Source organism: Gnatocerus cornutus, unplaced genomic scaffold (genome assembly GCF_029298725.1).
Source record: "Gnatocerus cornutus isolate USDA-ARS CGAHR unplaced genomic scaffold, icGnaCorn1.1 ctg00000060.1, whole genome shotgun sequence".
In the NCBI taxonomy this organism is placed as follows: Eukaryota; Metazoa; Arthropoda; class Insecta; order Coleoptera; family Tenebrionidae; genus Gnatocerus; species Gnatocerus cornutus.
Window position 1 is genome coordinate 928425 of NW_028275405.1, and position 5369 is coordinate 933793.

Here is a 5369-nt window from a genome sequence, read left to right on the forward strand (position 1 = left end):
TTTTCTTGCAATTCAGCTGTTGAATCTTGGTAAAAAGTCATGATTTTGTAGATTTCGTGCTCTTCTTTGCAAATTCATGCCAGAAAACAACGAAAATCGGCGATAAATCGTCGTTTTGCATCGAAATATGCGGTTTTCTGTAAGAATTTTGATGATTTCGTGCAGAATTCTACTGTTTTCTTGCAATTCAGCCGTTGAATCTAAGTAAAAAGTCATGATTTTGTAGATTTCGTGCTATTCTTTGCGAATTCAAGCGAGAAAACAACGAAAATCGGCGAGAAATCGTCGTTTTGCATCGAAATATGCGGTTTTCTGTAAGAATTTTGATGATTTCGTGCAGAATTCTGCTGTTTTCTTGCAATTCAGCAGTTGAATCTTGGTAAAAAGTCATGATTTTGTAGATTTCGTGCTCTTCTTTGCGAATTCAAGATAGAAAACAACGAAAATCAGCGAGAAATCGTCGTTTTGCATCGAAATATGCGGTTTTCTCTAAGAATTTTGATGATTTCGTGCAGAATTCTGCTGTTTTCTTGCAATTCAGCCGTTGAATCTTGGTAAAAAGTCATGATTTTGTAGATTTCGTGCTCTTCTTTGCAAATTCATGCCAGAAAACAACGAAAATCGGCGAGAAATCGTCGTTTTGCATCGAAATATGCGGTTTTCTGTAAGAATTTTGATGATTTCGTGCAGAATTCTGCTGTTTTCATGCAATTCAGCCGTTGAATCTAGGTAAAAAGTCATGATTTTATAGATTTCGTGCTCTTCTTGGCAAATTCAAGATAGAAAACAACGAAAATCGGCGAGAAATCGTCGTTTTGCATCGAAATATGCGGTTTTCTCTAGGAATTTTGACGATTTCGTGCAGAATTCTGCTGTTTACTTGCAATTCAGCCGTTGAATCTTGGTAAAAAGTCATGATTTTGTAGATTTCGTGCTCTTCTTTGCGAATTCAAGCCAGAAAACAACGAAAATCGGCGAGAAATCGTCGTTTTGCATCGAAATATGCGGTTTTCTCTAGGAATTTTGAAGATTTCGTGCAGAATTCTGCTGTTTACTTGCAATTCAGCCGTTGAATCCTGGTAAAAAGTCATGATTTTGTAGATTTCGTGCTCTTCTTTGCGAATTCAAGACAGAAAACAACGAAAATCAGCGAGAAATCGTCGTTTTGCATCGAAATATGCGGTTTTCTCTAAGAATTTTGATGATTTCGTGCAGAATTCTGCTGTTTTCTTGCAATTCAGCAGTTGAATCTTGGTAAAAAGTCATGCTTTTGTAGATTTCGTGCTCTTCTTTGCAAATTCATGCCAAAAAACAACGAAAATCGCCGAGAAATCGTCGTTTTGCATCGAAATATGCGGTTTTCTGTAAGAATTTTGATGATTTCGTGCAGAATTCTGCTGTTTTCTTGCAATTCAGCCGTTGAATCTTGGTAAAAAGTCATGATTTTGTAGATTTCGTGCTCTTCTTTGCGAATTCAAGCCAGAAAACAACGAAAATCGGCGAGAAATCGTCGTTTTGCATCGAAATATGCGGTTTTCTGTAAGAATTTTGATGATTTCGTGCAGAATTCTGCTGTTTTCTTGCAATTCAGCCGTTGAATCTTGGTAAAAAGTCATGATTTTGTACATTTCGTGCTTTTCTTTGCGAATTCAAGCCAGAAAACAACGAAAATCGGCGAGAAATCGTTGTTTTGCATCGAAATATGCAGTTTTCTCTAAGAATTTTGATGATTTCGTGCAGAATTCTGCTGTTTTCTTGCAATTCAGCCGTTGAATCTTGGTAAAAAGTCATGATTTTGTAGATTTCGTGCTCTTCTTTGCAAATTCAAGCCAGAAAACCACGAAAATCGGCGAGAAATCGTCGTTTTGCATCGAAATATGCGGTTTTCTGTAAGAATTTTGATGATTTCGTGCAGAATTCTGCTGTTTTCTTGCAATTCAGCCGTTGAATCTTGGTAAAAAGTCATGATTTTGTAGATTTCGTGCTCTTCTTTGCGAATTCAAGCCAGAAAACAACGAAAATCGGCGAGAAATCGTCGTTTTGCATCGAAATATGCGGTTTTCTCTAGGAATTTTGAAGATTTCGTGCAGAATTCTGCTGTTTACTTGCAATTCAGCCGTTGAATCCTGGTAAAAAGTCATGATTTTGTAGATTTCGTGCTCTTCTTTGCGAATTCAAGACAGAAAACAACGAAAATCAGCGAGAAATCGTCGTTTTGCATCGAAATATGCGGTTTTCTCTAAGAATTTTGATGATTTCGTGCAGAATTCTGCTGTTTTCTTGCAATTCAGCAGTTGAATCTTGGTAAAAAGTCATGCTTTTGTAGATTTCGTGCTCTTCTTTGCGAATTCAAGCCAGAAAACAACGAAAATCGGCGAGAAATAATCGTTTTGCATCGAAATATGCGGTTTTCTGTAAGAATTTTGATGATTTCGTGCAGAATTCTGCTGTTTTCTTGCATTCAGCCGTTGAATCTTGGTAAAAAGTGATGATTTTGTAGATTTCGTGCTCTTCTTTGCGAATTCAAGCCAGAAAACAACGAAATTCGGCGGGAAATCGTCGTTTTGCATCGAAATATGCGGTTTTCTCTAAGAATTTCGACGATTTCGTGCAGAATTCTGCTGTTTTCTTGCAATTCAGCCGTTGAATCTTGGTAAAAAGTCATGATTTTGTAGATTTCGTGCTCTTCTTGGCGAATTCAAGATAGAAAACAACGAAAATAGGCGAGAAATCGTTGTTTTGCATCGAAATATGCAGTTTTCTCTAAGAATTTTGATGATTTCGTGCAGAATTCTGCTGTTTTCTTGCAATTCAGCCGTTGAATCTTGGTAAAAAGTCATGATTTTGTAGATTTCGTGCTCTTCTCTGCGAATTTAAGCCAGAAAACAACAAAAATCGGCGAGAAATCGTCGTTTTGCATCGAAATATGCGGTTTTCTGTAAGAATTTTGATGATTTCGTGCAGAATTCTGCTGTTTTCTTGCAATTCAGCCGTAGAATCTTGGTAAAAAGTGATGATTTTGTAGATTTCGTGCTCTTCTTTGCGAATTCAAGCCAGAAAACAACGAAAATCGGCGAGAAATCGTTGTTATGCATCGAAATATGCGGTTTTCTGTAAGAATTTTGATGATTTCGTGCAGAATTCTGCTGTTTTCTTGCAATTCAGCCGTAGAATCTTGGTAAAAAGTGATGATTTTGTAGATTTCGTGCTCTTCTTTGCAAATTCAAGCCAGAAAACAACGAAAATCGGCGAGAAATCGTCGTTTTGCATCGAAATATGCGGTTTTCTGTAAGAATTTTGATGATTTCGTGCAGAATTCTGCTGTTTTCTTGCAATTCAGCCGTAGAATCTTGGTAAAAAGTGATGATTTTGTAGATTTCGTGCTCTTCTTTGCGAATTCAAGCCAGAAAACAACGAAAATCGGCGAGAAATCGTTGTTTTGCATCGAAATATGCGGTTTTCTGTAAGAATTTTGATGATTTCGTGCAGAATTCTGCTGTTTTCTTGCAATTCAGCCGTTGAATCTTGGTAAAAAGTCATGATTTTGTAGATTCCGTGCTCTTCTTTGCGAATTCAAGATAGAAAACAACGAAAATCAGCGAGAAATCGTCGTTTTGCATCGAAATATGCGGTTTTCTCTAAGAATTTTGATGATTTCGTGCAGAATTCTGCTGTTTTCTTGCAATTCAGCCGTTGAATCTTGGTAAAAAGTGATGATTTTGTAGATTTCGTGCTCTTCTTTGCGAATTCAAGCCAGAAAACAACGAAAATCGGCGAGAAATCGTCGTTTTGCATCGAAATATGCGGTTTTCTCTAAGAATTTTGATGATTTCGTGCAGAATTCTGCTGTTTTCTTGCAATTCAGCCGTTGAATCTTGATAAAAAGTGATGATTTTGTAGATTTCGTGCTCTTCTTTGCGAATTCAAGCCAGAAAACAACGAAAATCGGCGAGAAATCGTTGTTTTGCATCGAAATATGCGGTTTTCTCTAAGAATTTTGATGATTTCGTGCAAAATTCTGCTGTTTTCTTGCAATTCAGCTGTTGAATCTTGGTAAAAAGTCATGATTTTGTAGATTTCGTGCTCTTCTTTGCAAATTCATGCCAGAAAACAACGAAAATCGGCGATAAATCGTCGTTTTGCATCGAAATATGCGGTTTTCTGTAAGAATTTTGATGATTTCGTGCAGAATTCTACTGTTTTCTTGCAATTCAGCCGTTGAATCTAAGTAAAAAGTCATGATTTTGTAGATTTCGTGCTATTCTTTGCGAATTCAAGCGAGAAAACAACGAAAATCGGCGAGAAATCGTCGTTTTGCATCGAAATATGCGGTTTTCTGTAAGAATTTTGATGATTTCGTGCAGAATTCTGCTGTTTTCTTGCAATTCAGCAGTTGAATCTTGGTAAAAAGTCATGATTTTGTAGATTTCGTGCTCTTCTTTGCGAATTCAAGATAGAAAACAACGAAAATCAGCGAGAAATCGTCGTTTTGCATCGAAATATGCGGTTTTCTCTAAGAATTTTGATGATTTCGTGCAGAATTCTGCTGTTTTCTTGCAATTCAGCCGTTGAATCTTGGTAAAAAGTCATGATTTTGTAGATTTCGTGCTCTTCTTTGCAAATTCATGCCAGAAAACAACGAAAATCGGCGAGAAATCGTCGTTTTGCATCGAAATATGCGGTTTTCTGTAAGAATTTTGATGATTTCGTGCAGAATTCTGCTGTTTTCATGCAATTCAGCCGTTGAATCTAGGTAAAAAGTCATGATTTTATAGATTTCGTGCTCTTCTTGGCAAATTCAAGATAGAAAACAACGAAAATCGGCGAGAAATCGTCGTTTTGCATCGAAATATGCGGTTTTCTCTAGGAATTTTGACGATTTCGTGCAGAATTCTGCTGTTTACTTGCAATTCAGCCGTTGAATCTTGGTAAAAAGTCATGATTTTGTAGATTTCGTGCTCTTCTTTGCGAATTCAAGACAGAAAACAACGAAAATCAGCGAGAAATCGTCGTTTTGCATCGAAATATGCGGTTTTCTCTAAGAATTTTGATGATTTCGTGCAGAATTCTGCTGTTTTCTTGCAATTCAGCAGTTGAATCTTGGTAAAAAGTCATGCTTTTGTAGATTTCGTGCTCTTCTTTGCAAATTCATGCCAAAAAACAACGAAAATCGCCGAGAAATCGTCGTTTTGCATCGAAATATGCGGTTTTCTGTAAGAATTTTGATGATTTCGTGCAGAATTCTGCGGTTTTCTTGCAATTCAGCCGTTGAATCTTGGTAAAAAGTCATGATTTTGTAGATTTCGTACTCTTCTTTGCGAATTCAAGCCAGAAAACAACGAAAATCGGCGAGAAATCGTCGTTTTGCA